This window comes from Artemia sp. Qi Xiang Cuo, chromosome 18, assembly GCF_049724085.1.
Source record: "Artemia sp. Qi Xiang Cuo chromosome 18, ASM4972408v1, whole genome shotgun sequence".
NCBI classification, from domain to species: domain Eukaryota; kingdom Metazoa; phylum Arthropoda; class Branchiopoda; order Anostraca; family Artemiidae; genus Artemia; species Artemia sp. Qi Xiang Cuo.
The window spans coordinates 17,711,852-17,728,706 of record NC_142811.1 but is presented as its reverse complement, the minus strand read 5'-3'; the positions used below and the strand labels follow the sequence as shown (position 1 = coordinate 17,728,706).

Below are 16,855 nucleotides of genomic sequence, written 5' to 3'. Positions count from 1 at the left end.
TAAACTAGAATTCTAACTAAAACTCTAAGCTATGACTCTAAGGTAAAACACCAAACTCTTAACTAAAACTAAACTAAACTAGAACTCTAACAAAAACTATAAGCTAAGACTCTAAGGTAAAAACCTCTAAACTCTTAACTAAAACTAAACTAAACTATAACTCTAAGCTAAGTCTCTAAGCTAAAACTCTAAACTATTAACTAAAACTAAACTAAACTAGAACTTCAACAAAAACTCTAAGCTAAGATTCTAAGCTAGAAACTCTAAACTCTTAACTAAAACTAAAATAAACTAGAACTCTAACAAAAATTCTAAGCTAAGACTCTAAGCTAAAATTCTAAACTCTTAACTAAAACTAAACTAAACTAGAACTCTAACTAAAACTCTAAGCTAAGACTCTAAGGTAAAACACAAAACTCTTAACTAAAACTAAACTAAACTAGAACTCTAACTGAAGCTCAAAGGTAAAACATCAAACTCTTAACTAAAATTAAACTAAACTAGAACTCTAACAAAAAAAGTCTAAGTTAAGACTCTAAGCTAAAACTCGAAACTCTTAACTAAAACTTAGCCAAACTATAACTTTAAGTAAAACTCTAAGGTATGACTCTAAGCTAAAACTCTAAATTCTTAACTGTAACTAAACTAAACTTCAACTCTAACTAAAACTCTAAGCTAAGACTCTAACGTAAAACTCTAAACTCTTAACTAAAACTAAACTAAAGAAGAACTCTAACAAAAACTCTAAGCTAAGACTCTAAGCTAAAACTCGAAACTCTTAACTAAAACTTAACCAAACTATAACTTTAAGTAAAATTCTAAGCTATGACTCTAAGCTAAAACTCTAATTTCTTAACTGTAACTAAACTAAACTAGAACTTTAAATAAAACTCTAAGCTAAGACTCTAAGCTAAAAACTCTAAACTTTTAACTAAAACTAAACCAAACTAAAACTCTAAGCTAAAAGGATGGGTACTTCAATTTGTAAAATGGGTTTAGGACGGCCATTAAGAAAGGAACCTGTTCTGAAATGCATTTGAAAAGTATCGCTTGGTGTTGGGGTATTCAAAAAGCTGTAAAGTAGAGTTGTGGGTAAAAAGGATGGGTACTTAAATTTGTAAAATGGGGTTAGGAAGGACATTAAGAAAAGAACTTGTTCTCAAATGTCTTTTAAAATGTATTGCTTGGTGTTGGGCATTCAAAAAGCTGTAAAGTAAAGTTGTGGGTGAAAAGGATGGGTACTTCAACTTGTAAAATGGGTTTAGGATTGACATTATGAAAATAACTTGTTCTGAAATGCCTTTTGAAAAGTATTGCTTGGTGTTGGGCATTCAAAAAGCTGTAAAGTAAAGTTGTGGGTGAAAAGGATGGGTACTTCAACTTGTAAAATGGGTTTAGGATGGACATTAAGAAAAGAAATTGTTCTTAATTGCCCTTTGAGAAGTATTTCTTTATGTTAGAGCATTCAAAAATCTGTATAGTACAGTTGTGGTTGAAAAGGATGGGTACTTAAAATTGTAAAATGGGTTTAGGAGGGTTATTAAGAAAAGAAATTGGTGTGAAATACCATTTGAAAAGTATTGATTGATGTTGGAGCATTCAAAAATATGTAAAGTAAAGTTGTGGGTGTAAAGGATGGGCACTTCAACTTGTAAAATGGGTTTAGGAGGGACATTAAGAAAAGAACTTGTTCTGAAATGCCTTTGAAAAGTATTGCTTGGTGTTGGAGCATTCAAAAAAGCAGTATAGTAAAGTTGTTGGTGAAAAGGATGGGTACTTCAATTTGTAAAATGGGTTTAGGACGGTCACTAAGAAAAGAACTTGTTCTGAAATGCCTTTTGAAAAGTATTGCTTGGTGTTGGAGCATTCAAAAAGCTGTAAAGTAAATTTGTGGGTGTAAAGGATGGGTACTTCAATTTGTAAAATGGGTTTAGGAGGGACATTAAGAAAAGAACTTGTTCTGAAATGCTCTTGAAAAGTATTGCTTGGTGTTGGTGCATTCAAAAAGCTGTAAAGTAAAGTTGGTTTTGGGTAAAGTAAAGTAGGGTTTGGGTATGGGGATCGGAGCCCTTTGGGGTTGGGGTAGAGGACTTCACAACACTGGTCAAATACAACTTGTGTATTATAATGACCACAGAGTTTCACCCTCAAATCCTCTTCTAAAATCATCTTTTAAAATCATCTTTTAAAATGTCTCTAACTGTTTCGCCGAAATAATTCCCTAAAATGTCTAAAACGGTGTCGCCCAAATATCCCCTAATCGTAATTTCAGCGTGTTCCTTTTTTTTTGGCATCCCTGCGCTGTCACATTTCAAATTACTAGGAAACCCTTTCCCGCGTTAATCTATTCATCGCTAAGATGTTTCTTGGAGAATTGTTTCCATGGCGAAGTTGTATTAATGTCTTTTGGAGTTCGACCAGTAGAATTGTTTCCGGGGGCGAAGTTTTATTAATGACTTGGGTCTATTCCTGGAGAATTGTTTCTGGGCAAAGTTTTTTAATGTCTGACAGATGATGTCATGGTTGATTGATTTTGTCAAGAAAGGGGAATTAATTTGTTGTTACTAAGGGGAATTATACTGTTTCCTAATTCCTGGACGGCATAACATTCGCCTCGAGCAAGCACTTGGCCAAAACAACAACAACAGCAAATAAATCGACCTTTGGAAATTTAGGTCATTGACCCACTTTGATTAACCACGTGTTCTCCCTAGGGACTCTATGCCCATATATGGTGTGCTGTCACGAGTCAGTAAGGCCTTTCTACTAACTTCAAAGCGCCATCAACGTTCGATGTGGCTTTTTATGCTCTTTCCAACTATCAATCTATAAAAATCACACTTAAATGATCAATAGCTTTGAATTGAGCCTTTAAACACCTCTCTACGATGTTGTATTTGCCTGCTAGTTCTAGTGGCGTCGATTGGGAATGGAGGAAGGTACCAGAACATTTTCTAGTTTTGACCCCCCCCCCCCCCTAGATTTAAAAAAATACTCTTTCTGAACCATTTTCATTGAAAAAATTGCTTTTTTAGCATTTTCATTTTAAAAAACTGAAAAAACAACAAGTTTTTCAATAGATTACGCACCCCTCTAGGCATCAAAATACATTTTGCCCCACCCTTCCTCAATTTTTGTAAATGGACACCATCATGGGCGCCCATAAGCTGAATTTTAGGGGGGTTACCCGGCTTAGGTAGCGCGATAGCGCTGCCTAAGGGGGCTAGTTGCCCTCGGATATCTTTTGATTCTTAAAAATTGAACAAGAACTTTCAATTTCCAATCAAATGAGCCCCCTCTGAAGTTTATACGAGCATCCCTTTCATAAGAACCATATACGCCCCCAGGACAACGCTTACAACGCCTATCCCCCGGGCTCTGGGGGGGGTGTTTTTATTATCTAATTTTTGAACAATTTCCAAAACACTGGATATCTCAAAATTTTTAGCGGATGGGTTTGGGGAAAAACACGTGGGGAGGGGGCTAGTTTAACTCTTGACTCTTAAAAAGTGAACTAAAGCTTTCAACGTCCAATCAAATGACCCCTCTATGAAGTTTATACGATCATCCCTTTCATAAGAATCATACATGCTCTTAGGGCATAACTTAGAACGCCTTCCCCTGTGCCTTGGGGGGCTCTATTGACAACGGATTTTTTCTTATCCGACCTTTGAATTATTTTCAACAAAATTTATATCTCAAAATTTTCATCAGATGGGTTTTGAAAAAGAATACATGGGAAGGGGGCTAGCTGCCCTCGGATCTCTTTTGATTATTAAAAAGTGAGCTTGAACTTTCAATATCCAATCAAATGAGCCCTCTCTGTAGTTTATACGAGCATCCCTTTCATACGAATAATATATAACCCAGGGCATAACTTACAACGCCTGCCCCCAGGCCCTGGGGGGTTGTGACGACACCTGAGTTTTTGTTATCTGAATTTTGAGCAATTTTTAACTTAATGGCTATCTCAAAATTTTTATTGGATGCATTTGGGGAAAAAGGGGCGTGGGGTGGGCAGTTGCCCTCCAATCTCTTTTGAATCTGAAAAACTGAACTAGAACTTCCAATTTCCAATCAAATGAGCCATTTCTGAATCTTTTACGAGCATCCCTTCAATAAGAACGATATATTCCCCCAAAGCATAACCTACAACACCTGCCCTCGGGTCGTGGGGGGCTGTGTTGATCCCTGAGCTTTCGTTATAGGGTCTTTGAACTATTTAAAAAAAAAAGCTATCCCAAAGTTCGTATCGGATGGGTTTGAGGTAAAACGGGCAACACGGGCGGCGGGGAGGGGGCCTAGGTGCCCTTCGAATTCTTTTGACTCTAAAAAGTGAACTAGAACTTTCCATTTCGAATAAGATGAGCCATATTTGAAGTTTATACGAACATCCATTCCATAAGAACCATATTTTCCCTCACAGCATAACTTACAACGCCTGCCCCCGGGCCATGGTGGGCTGTGTCGACGCTGGAATTTCTGTTATATGATCTTTGAGCTTTTTTTAACAAAATAGCTACCTTAAAATTTTTATTGGATGCATTTGGGAAAAAAGGTTTGCGGGGGGGGGGGAAGATGGTTACCCTCCAACATATTTTGACGCTTAAAAAGTGAACTAGAACTTTCAATTTCCAATCAATTGAACCCTCTCTGAAATTTTTACGAGCATTCTTTCCATATGAATCACATATGCACCCAGGACATAACTTATAACCCTTGCCCCTGAAGAGTGTGGGGGGAGTATCCTGCTCAAACATATAATTTCCAGAACTTTCAACTACGTTGAGCAAAATGGTTCTATCAAAATTTTGATTGGAAGGTTTGGGGAAATGGTGGGCGTGGAAGGGGTGTCAGTTGCCTTAGAATCACTTTCGACTATTAAAAAGGGAACTAGCCATTTAAATTTCAAATCGAATGAGCTCTTTCTGAAGTTTCTACGACAACGTTGTCTATACAAAACCTTATATGCCCCCAAGGCATAACTTACAACCTTTGCCCGGAGGGCTCTGGGGGAGTTGTCATCCTCAAATAAATAATTTCCAGAACTTAAAACTACGTTTAATAAAATGGTTATCTCAAAATTTTGATTGGGTGTGTTTGGGGAAAAGGTGGGCATGAGAGGGGGGCTAGTTGCCCTCCAATCACTTTCGACTATTAAAAAGAGCACTAGCCCTTTTTATTTCCAATCGAATGAGCCTTCGATAACAACACTATTTATAAATATCTTATATGCCCCCATAGTATAAGCCAACACTCATGCCCCGACAGTTGTGTGTGGGTGTCCTCTTCAGAAACGCAGTTTCTATTGGTAAATCATTTACGCTGAACAAAATGCCTATCTCAAAATTTTTATTGGATGTGTTTAGGGGAATGATGGGCGTGGGGGTGGGGGCTAGTTGCCCTCCAATCACTTTCGACTATTAATAAGGGCATTAGCCCTTTGAATTTCCAATCGAATTAGCCTTTTTTGAAGTTTCTACGACAACGCTTTCTATAAAAAACCTTATATGCCCCCAGGGCATAACTTACAACCCTTGCCCTGAGGGTTTTGGGGGAGTGTCCTCCTCAAAAACATATTTTCTATCTGGAAATCAACTACGCTGAACAAAATGGCTATCTCAAAACTTTGATTGGATGTGTTTAGGGGACTGATGGGCGTGGGGGGGGGGCTAATTGCCCTCCAATCACTTTCAAATATTTGAAAGGGCACTAGCCCTTAGAATTTCAAATCGAATGAGCCTTTTTTGAAGTTTCTACGACAACGCCTTCTATTAAAACCTTATATGTCCCCGGGGCATAACTTAAAACCCTTGCTCTGAGGGTTGTGGGAGAGTGTCCTCCTCAAAAACATATTTTCTATCTTGAAATCAACTACGCTGAACAAAGTGGCTATCTCAAAATTTTGATTGGATGTGTTTGGGGGAATGATGGGCGGTGGGGGGGGCTAGTTTCCCTCCAATCACTTTTGACTATTACAAAGGGCACTGTTCCTTTGAATTTCCAATCGAATGAGCCTGTTTTGACGTTTCTACGACAACGCCTTCCATAAAAACCTTATATGCCCCCAGGGCACAACTTGAAACCCTGGCCCTGAGGGTTGTGGGGGAGTGTCCTCCTCAAAAACATATTTTCTATCTGGAAATTGACTACGGTTAACAAAATGGAGATCTCAAAATTTTGATTGGTTGAGTTTGGGAGAATGATGGGCGTAGGGGGGGGGCTAGTTGCCCTCCAGTCACTTTCGAGTATTAAAAAAGGCACTAGAACTCTCGATTTTCAATCGAATGAGCCCCCTTTGAAGTTTCTGCGACGACCCCTTCCATATGAAGTGCCTCCGGGAAAAAAAATAATAATAAATAAATAATAAAACATTGGAGCCGTCTGGCCTTTACTATAGGCAACGCTATAGCATTGCCTCTGATATCGAGAACGACTGGGGGTATATAGTTGAAACTTTTGAGGCTGCTACTGTTACTACTTCTGCTCTTACAATTTAAATAAATAAATAACGTGAAAGTGTACCCAGGTTGTCAAAGAGCATAGATAGAATCTTTTGGGAATGATATTAAGTTTCATTTTGTCAGGTCAACTTGAGGAGGTATAAAATTGAATTTAAAATATTATTTGTGTCAGGATTAAAAATTATTGAAAAAGTTTCTCCCAACATACAAATAGCAAGCCAAACTATGAATTTTTATAGGAAAAAAAACCGAAAAGATATAAAAAAAATTCTATAAAAATGACTGTAAATAAAAAGGAGCAGAAATTAATTTTAAAAAAACTTTTTTCCAATAAACAATTTTTTCAAAGAAAAGCAAAGAGCTCCATTAAGCCAAAAATGGGCAGAAATGAAGTCAAATAATCGTCCAAGCGTAAAACTACCACAAGTCACTATCAATGAATAAATGAAACTCAAAACGAACATAATTAGAATAAATAGCCGAGTCAAACTTGAAACGAGCAAAGATTAACATTAGTAGGGCTGATAACCCCCATGCCTTCTCAAGACCAGAACAAATATTGCGCTTTACTGAAAACAAAATATGTTTAAATGTTTTTGTTTTTTTTACTTAAATAAGAGCAAAAAATTTAAGATTTTGTGTCAACCCACTGATTATACTGATTAAACACTATTAAACTGTCAGAAAAGCGAAAATTGAAGATGTGTTTGGTCAAGTAGAAGGGATTAGTTTTTGTGTCTTGGTGGGCAAGGATGTGTTGTTAAAATATATATATATATATATATATATATATATATATATATATATATATATATATATATATATATATATATATATATATATATATATATATATATATATATATATATATATATATATATATATATATATATATATATATATATATATATATATATATATATATATATATATATATATATATATATATAATAATGATAATAATAATAAAAGGAGAGTTGAGAAAAAATTATAGGGTTTAAGGTTTTATATTTGTATGATTTTTTTTTTTAATTTTGTGGTAAGAACCTAGATAGAAGATTAGAAAAGGCAGTTTTCAATTTTGGTTATAAAAAAAAAAAAATAATAAATAAAAAAAAAAAAAAAAAAAAAAAAATGTCAATCCACGTTCTTTTTTTTATTTTTGCTTGTTAAGTAAAGCCTAAATTATGTTTTGTAAATTATTATGTAAATTATGTCTTGAGAAGGCATGGGGGTTGTCAGTCCTAGTAATATTAATTTTTGCTCGTTTTGAGCTTGACTCGGCTATTTATTCTAATTTTTGTTCGTTTTGAGTTTCATTTATTTGTTGATTGTGATTTGTGGTAATTTTACACTTGGTTGATTATTTGACTTCATTTCTGTCCATTTTTGGCTTAATGAAGCTCTTTACTTTTCTTTGAGAAACTTCTTTGCTGGAAAAAGTTTTTAAAATTAATACAAATATAAGGCAGCGTCATTCATCCAGGTGGCTAGAGCCCCCCCCCCTCCTCCTGACCCCCCCCCCCTTATGGGCACCCATGGACACCACTGGCCTAACCTAGAATCTGCCTAACCACTTGGAAGTAGCCTAGTTTAGCTTTCAAATAAGCCCATAAACGGTGGTCCATGATCTCTAGTGCCTTAGTAGTGACGAAAAGAAAAATTAAAAAGAGAGACATTAGTTCTTTCCATGTAAAAAATGATTTTCTTTATTGTTCAAGAACGGGGCCTGTGACCCTCCACACTGGGGTTTTTGACCATGATAAACAATGACGCACTTTTCATTTTGAGGGTTTTCATTTTGACTATTTTCGAGTATATCAGGCTCTTTTCCGAGATTCCTAGAAATTTGCTTTGGTGCTATCATTGTTGTCCTATTTTATACAAATTCAGCTTGAAATTCATACTTCAACAAATCTCGTTTCTAAGATTTCATACCAAGACCACGCCTAACTCTTCTTGAAACTAACAATATAAAATATAGCGAAGAACATATTATTTCAATGTCCAAGAACAGAGGAAAAAAGAAAACAAACAAGGAAGTTTATGAAAGAAAACGGAATAGGAAAATAATAGAGAGAAAAGATAAGAAAAGTAAAAAGAAAAACAAGGAATAGAGGCTATTTTCTAGGTCACAGCTACCGCTGCAACCGTGATAGAATAAAAATCTGTTCTTAGGTTAAACTAAACTCCCTGTAGGAAGGAATATAATATCATTAAAAACAAGCTTCTGTCTATTTAAAAAATAGACTTAGCGTTCCCTCCGTGAACGTTTTTTTGTTAGAAAAAATAATATTTTTAATGATGTCCTGTCATGGTTGCCACCCCTAGTGATTTATCAATATTTCTAGTGATTATTTTATTGCCTAAACCCACAAATAACTAAATCAGCACATAAATAACGATTATTGACAGGGGGTCGTTTGGGGGGCAGGGGGGCAGTTTTCCCCCCGTAATTTGGAGAAAAAATTATTATATAGCCCATGCCCCTTGACTATCCCGATATGGACCCTTCTTGCCCCCCCCAATAAAATGCTGGAGCTGCACCCCTGATTATTGAAGAAAGTCACTAAATCTACCAAGAAATCATGAAAATCTAGTGATTTTTTCACCGGGTGGCAACCCTGTGTCTTGTGCAGGTTGTTTACACTTTTTCCTACATCGGCTTAATTAATATGACAATATAATAAGGGACTTTTTTATACCTTTTCAGCTGTCTACGAAAAAGTTCGACGGCCTCTACTCATCCCGTACCCCAGAGTCGGAAGATCAGATCCTTCTTTGTCTGAGTTCAGTCCCAGAGGAGCGGGAGGCCACTGGTGGCAGATTGTGGGACAATGTGAGTGTTTCCATAGTAAATATTTCTTTTAGGCTCAGATCTTTGGTCTACGATTATAACACGATATTGTACGGAAATTTGTCCTCTGCTGATTGCTTCGACCCGGTCGACGTTTACTGTGCTTTGCAGGGGGGAGAGATTAATTTTTAAATCATCTTGATCAGAATACAAAAAACATTAGTTTGTTATGCCGATTAGGAAGTACTTGTTGAATTACTTTCTTTTCTTGTTTTAGTCTATTTTTGCTGTCCCCTCGGACAAGTTTTCTATTTCTTTGGGCGGACGTTAAACTATTATTGGGTTATGTTTGTATAATAAGTTTTTTGTCGCTGACGGAAGGTCAGTTTTGAGAAGCTAAAACGACTGTGCAGCATGGCTAATCAAAATATAGCAGGTAGCTGAGACATTAAATTGCCATTGACGGTCACTTTTAAAACTAAAAGCTCATTTTGGCTTTAAATCCTTAAATCCACTAGATACCTAGTGCATTGTTTTTTAGGAATAAACAGTTGAAGTCGTCGAAGAATTTAGCAGTGACATCTAGAAATACTAGATACGATTGTATACTTGTATCCAGGAAAACCTAGCTTGTTTTTTTTTTAGAAAAACATTGAAAGAATTTCATTAAATTGCACCCAGACTTTTCGTTTAATATCACCCAAAAAAATTATTTAAACAAATAATTGGCCATTAAAGGGCACTTTTAAAGAACAAAAATCCTAATTGTGACAGTTGATCAAACTAATACCACTACTACTACTACTAACAGCTCACTGCAGGACCAAGCCTCCTGAAGCCAACACAGCTACGCATGCTCCTCTTCCATCCCAATCTATTCCAAAGCCCATCCTCTTTACAGCCTCCCAAGAAGTTCCCTTTTCCCTTAGATCTTTATCTATGACATCCTCCTACCCCATTCGGGGACGACTTCCTTTTCGTTCCGCCCTAGACGGTTGGCCGACAAAAATGATCTTTGTCAATCTGTCATCCTTCATCCACATAATGTGTCTAGCCATCTCAACCTTTCTCTCAATGTAGCCCTGGAAAGTGGAATTGAGCCGCTTTTTTCGTACAGCTTACTGTTAGAGATACGGTCAGTCAGATTGGCACCCAAAACAATCCTTAGGCAATTTCTCTGGAAAATCTCTAGCAATTTCTCCTTTGTCTTTGGAGCGCCCACGCCTCACTACCATAATTTACCACTGTCATCACTGTAGCTTCCACTATTCACCATTTTTATTCCTTTATAAGATTAAATAAAAAAACAAGTTTTTTAAACTGAAAGTAAGGAGCGACATTAAAACTTAAAACAAACAGTAATTATTCCGTATATGAAAGGGGTTGTCCCCTTCTCAACGCCTCGCTCTTTACGCTAAAGTTTGACTCTGTCTCACGACTTTATTTTTTAAAACAATAAAAAACTGAAACAGCCCCTTTCATATACGGAATAATTTCTGTTCGTTTTACGTTTTAATGTCGCTCCTTACTTTCAGTTTCAAAAACTTGTTTTTTTTTAATTTAATTTCTGATCGTTTTTTAGTTAATGCAGCTTTGATTTTGGCTCACCGTCATTGAATAAGTAAACAAAATTTGCATAAAAATTTTACTTTTCTTTTGCTAAATGGCTGTCTCTAAATTTGGTTCTGACGTGATTTACAAATTAACTTACGTAACGAACTTCTATATTCGTATATTTTTCTTCTGGCAAAAAATACAAAGTTGCAGATTTTTGCAGATATGAGCTTGAAACCTATGTAATAGGGTTTTTTGATATGCTGAACCTAAAGGTAGGATTTCTTTTAAAGTTTTTCCTGTTGTAGTGCATTTTTCCCCTCTCCTTAAAAAACAATGTCCATTTTATCAGGCTTGTAGCCTTTGATGAGTAATACTACACTTAATATAATCTACATATTTAGAATCAACATTATAGGCCCATTCTTTTGATACATTTATTGACATCAAAATTCCGTTTTTAAAAGTTTCGATTACTATTGAACCGTATTTATTGTTTTTTTTTTATTACGTATATGTTATTACGTATATGAGGGGGTTCTCCTTTTAGTCAATACCACGCTCTTTACGTTAAAAGTTAAAAAAAAATTTAATTCACAAACCCCTGAATCACATAGGCCTTTTAATTAGAATATATAGCTCTTTTGAAAGCACTAAAAAAAAACTGTAGCGTAAAGAGCGAGGTATTGACTTGGGGTAGAACCCCCTCATATACGTAATAATTTCTGTTCGTTTTAAGTTCTAATGTTGCTTCTAACTTTCAGTTGAAAAAACTTTTTTTTTTTTTATTTATTTTCTGATCGTTTTTTAAATAATGTTTGGAAATCTGGCGCCCCCTTCATAGAAATGTCCCTTACCCCAAAGAAACATCCTTCACTGAAAGATTCTCCATGGTAACCCCTTCCTCCAGCCCCCCCCCCACCAGAAAAAAATCCTTCCTGAAAATGCCCAATAACCAAAACAATATGTAAGCAATGGGCAAAGTTCATAACTTGCAGCCCGTCCCCTGGGAAATGTGGGGGATTAAGTCATCCTAAAAGACATATTTATTAGATTTTCGACTATGCTGAACAAAATGGCTATCTCAAAATTTTAATTGGGCGACTTTGAGAAAAAAATTAGCGTGGGAGGGGGGCCTAGTTGCCCTCCATTTTTTTTGTCACTTGAAAAGGGCACTAGAACTTTTAATTTCCGTTCCAATGAGCCCTCCTACGATATTCTAGGACCACTGGCTCAATACGATTACCCTTGTAAAAAAAAAAAAAAAAAAAAAACACGCATCTGTGATCTTTCTTCTGGCAAAAAATGGAAAATTCCACATTTTTGTAGATAGGAGCTTGAAACCTCTACAGTAGGTTTCTCTGATACGCTGAATATGATGGTGTGATTTTCATTAAGGTTCTATAACTTTTAGGGGTCTTTCCCCCTTTTTTCGAAAATCAGCCAAATTTTCTCCGGCGCGTAACTTTTGATGAGTAAGATTAAACTTGATAAAACTTATATATTTGAAATCAAAATTAAAATCTGATTCTTTTGATGTATCTATTGGTATAAAAATTCCGTTTTTTAGTTTCGGTTACCATTGAGCCTGGTCGCTCCTTACTTACAGTTCGTTACCACAAACTGTTTGAAACAAAAAGATAGTTGAAAATTCCGACAAGTATTAGCAATAAGTTTAACCTTGAACAGGGCTTGATAAACAGTCTATACTAAATGAGTGGTTCAGATGCTAGATTTATTCAAGCCTCTAGATTGATCAATTTTTAAATACTTTTTTTTTCAAAACCAAAATGCACAATGAAGCAAAATGGTACGTGTTTCTCGTGTAATTGTGGCATACTTCTACGAGAAGAAAAGTTTCTTACGGGTGACTTACCACCAAGGGCGGATCCAGGATTTTTTTTCGGGGGGGGGGTGTTTATTAACTTTTGACTCAGTTTTTGACTAATTTTACTGATTTTTACCTAGGTTTTACTAATTGTCGACTTATTTTCGACTCGGTCAAAAATTTTGGGGAGGGGGGGGGGTCAAACCGGGTAACACCCCCCCCCCCTGGATACGGCCTTGCTTACCACCCTCTCCTCACACACAGTTTCAGTAAAGCGCATAAAGCCCTTCATAAAGCTAATTAAATTCCTATGCTGACTTTCACAAAATAATTTATGGCGCTGGGGGAGAAATAAAATATGTTTCAACTAATGCCCCTTTCAGAATGAGATATTACTAATGTCGAGGTTTAGCAACTGCTAATTTAAACCAATCAGAATATTTCAGGAAATTTTTCAGTCAATCAGAAAATTCATTGCAAAATCTAATTGGCTCAAATTAACTCTGGCTAAATCTCGGTATTAGTATCTCTTTGTGGATGGACCCTAATTACCGTTAAGTCAACAAAAACGACCTACAGCTCAAGAGAATAAATCTGTAGCTGCGGTGGCGTGAATATGTAGAATCCGATTCTAGAAACTGTACCAAAGTTTCAATCATTGGAAGCCAACGGTCCCAAGAAATCCTCAATTTTTCGGTGCAGAAAAATGCTTTTTCTTACCTTTCTCTTCAAGTTCATTATATCTTTCAATACTGTTTCAAGATTTAGATAGAAAGAAAGATTGACTTTCTATGGATATGAAAAATTTTATCGTAGGTTGCCCCTCCACCCTCGCCCTGACAGAGGAAGTTTTAGTGGAGGAACATAGGGGGCATTTGCTCCGGGTGCAGAAATTTTAAGGGCACAAAATTTAAATTGAATAATCTAAAGGTTATAATCATTTTGTATTTGGTGAAATTTTATCAGAGGCAACGGTAGCCTATAGTGTTGCCTATAGTAAAGGCCATACGGCTCCAGTGTTTTATTATTATTTATTAATATTTTTTTCCAGAGGCACTTCATATGGAAGGGGTCGTCGTATAAACTTCAAAAGGGGCTCATTCGATTGGAAATCGAGAGTTCTAGTGCCCATTTTTAAGAGTCAAAAGTGATCAGAGAGCAACTAGCCCTCCACGCCTCTTCTCCCCCAAATGCATCCGATAAAAATTTTGAGTTAGCCATTTTGTTAGAAATAGTTCAAAGGTCAGATAACAAAAACTCCGGTGTCGACACAACCCCCCAGGGCCTGGGGGTAGGCGCTGCAAGTTATGCCCTGGTGACATATATGGTTTTTATGGAAGGGATGCTCGTATAAACTTCAGTGAGAGCTCATTTGAATGGAAATTGAAAGTTCTAGTTAAATTTTTAAGAGTCAAAAAAGATCGGAGGAGAACTAGACCCACGCCCTTTTTTCCGCAAACCCATCCGATACAAATTTTGATAGCCATTTTTTTAAAATAATTCAAAGGTCAGATAACAAAAACTCCGGTGTCGACACAGTCCCCCAGGGCCTGGGGGCAGGCGTTGCAAGTTATGTCGTGGGACCGTATATGGTTCTTTTGAAATGGATGCTTGTATAAACTTCAGAGAGGGCTTATTTGATTTGAAATTAAAAGTTCTAGTTCACTTTTTCAGAGTCAAAAAAGATCGGAGGGCTACTAGCCCCTCACCCTCCACTCCTTTTTCTTCCCCATACCCATCCGATAGAAATTTTGAGGCAGCCATTTTCTTAAAAATAGTTTCAAACATCAGGTGTTAAAACTCCGGGGTCGACACAACCCCCTAGGGCCGAGGGACAGGCGTTGTAAGTTATTCCCTAGGTGCATACATGGTTCTTATAGAGGGGGTGCTCGTATAAACTACAGAGAGGGCTCATTTGATTGAAAATAGAAAGTTCTAGTTCACTTTTAAAGAGTCAAAAGAGATCGAAGGGCAATTAGCCCCCCCCCCCGCTCTTTTTTCCCCAAACCAATCCCATAACAATTTGAGATAGCCATTTTATATATATATATATATATATATATATATATATATATATATATATATATATATATATATATATATATATATATATATATATATATATATATATATATATATATATATATATATATATATATATATATATATATATATATATATATATTTATTTATTTATGCCCGCTTACAATGGAGAAATGGAAAAAAAAAAGCGGAGTACAAAATGAAACAAAGAAAGAAGAAAAATATGTTCAACACTAAAAATTAAATACAGGTACTTCATTCACAGAAACTGTTGAGTCAGCAGTGAGTCGTAGAGTTTACTGAGGGATCGTCTTGGGCTCTTCGTTCTAGATCAATCACCTTGGTTGATGGATCAATGATTCCATATATGGATGAGATCTCCGTGTTAGAAAATCTCAGTGGAAGTCTCAGCAAAAATTTTGCAAACCTGTAGTACGTGGTTCGTATTTTTCGACGCTCAGTGAGGGACAACATTTCCCACAAGGGTGATATATACCAGATGGCAGGAGAGACGACGGCGTTGAATAGTTTTGACTTAATAAATCGATTAAATGACCACTTGCATTTGAGAGCTTTTCCATATGCTGAGCGGATAGATTTACAGACTGATTCAGCCAACAAGCCTCTAGTTGACCTAGACGTCTGGCCATACGTGATACCAAGGTAATTTAGGGACTGGGACTGCTGGATTCTGATACCGTCAAGGACAAGATTGGAATTAATCGAGTTGGTGCCGCTAAAAACGATAAATTCGGTTTTCTCTATGTTGACTCGTAGTCCTATTCTTCTGTATTGGGTCACTAAAAGACGAAGATTCTCTTGTAGACCCCTCAGCGTGCTGCTTAGGAGCAACAAGTCATCTGCATAAGAAATGAAACTTAGATCCAAGCCCTCCAAAAAGAAGCTCCCACGAACGAATCTAGTTACAGAGTAAATCGCAGAATTAAAGATGATAGGGCTTAGAGCAGATCCTTGCCGAACTCCTTTGAAGAGCCGAGTGGGTTCAGAAAGCTTTTGCTTGCGGTGACCGGCGATTGTTTCCCCTCCCAAAGCTAGACGAATATGCGTGTGGGAGTACCAGTCATGGAGAACAAGGACAATGCGGGGGTCGACTCCTGGATCCAAGAGGCACCACAGTGCCTGCGATTGGACGACAGAATCGAACGCAGCGGAAATGTTGACACTGCAGGCAAAGAGTGGCTTTTTAACTAAAGATGTAGACCTCATTATTCTTCTTAGTAGCCGATGGGCGTTTCCACAACCCAACCCAATTCTGAATCCAAGTTTTTTGTCTCCCATTAGAGCGTGCGACGTAATATGGGGCAACAGTACCTTCTCAAATAATTTGCTGATAACCGATGAAACTGTGATTGGTCTGTAGCTTTTACAAAGCAAGGGATCTCGATTCTTTTTCAGAATATTGGATGTGCGGCAACCATGAAAGTTGGCAGGTGTGAGTCCCTGCTCGATGCTCATTTGGAATAGTAAGGCTAAGTACTCATGTAGACGTTCTGTGCCGTGCTGTAAGTGCTTCGGAGTGATCCCATCGAGCCCTGGAGACTTGTTCTTTTTCAATTTTCTCACAATTATCTCAATATGCCATTTGTAAACAATGACAGCAGTGCGGCGGAGTTTCGCGCTGATTAATTGCCTATCTAACTCAGATTTATATACGGAGTCCAGCTCGTTGGGTGGTGGCGCAAACACGTCCTTGTAATGGTTTACCCAACTTTCATCGGGAATGGGACTTTACACATCAGCATCGGCCCTGTTAGATTGGAATCACTTCCATAAGATGTTTGGGTCACTCATGCAATCACAAGACAACTTCTCCACTTGCTGGACTTGCATATTCTCGACAGTACGTTTGAATTCTTTTTGGCATGTCGAAAGCACTGAAAAACTACACCAGAGCGGGGTTTGTCGCAGTTCTTCCACAATTCGTACCAGAACTTGGATCTCTTCTTGGCAAACTTGATATTTGGATTATCTCATCCCTTTTTAAGAGTGTTGTTGCACACTTTTGCCACTGGAACAGCAGCAGATTTCGCAAGTTTCATCGAATGAAAAATTTCGGAGCAAAAGATGTTCAGGGCTAGTCTGTCTTCATTTTGGCCATGAGTAAGCATGTGGAACGGTACTTTGATTTTAGCAAGAGTTGAGTCAAGA

At 37.0% G+C, this 16,855-nt stretch overlaps 1 long non-coding RNA gene across 1 annotated transcript in view; it reads left to right on the top strand.

The window, feature by feature from the left end:
* Positions 1-16,855, top strand: part of LOC148941269 (uncharacterized) — a 64,153-nt gene that overhangs the window by 23,854 nt on the left and 23,444 nt on the right. Inside the window, exon 2 of the long non-coding RNA XR_016143239.1 lies at positions 9,178-9,303. This is a non-coding gene — a long non-coding RNA (uncharacterized LOC148941269). The remainder of the gene's footprint in view (positions 1-9,177; positions 9,304-16,855) is intronic.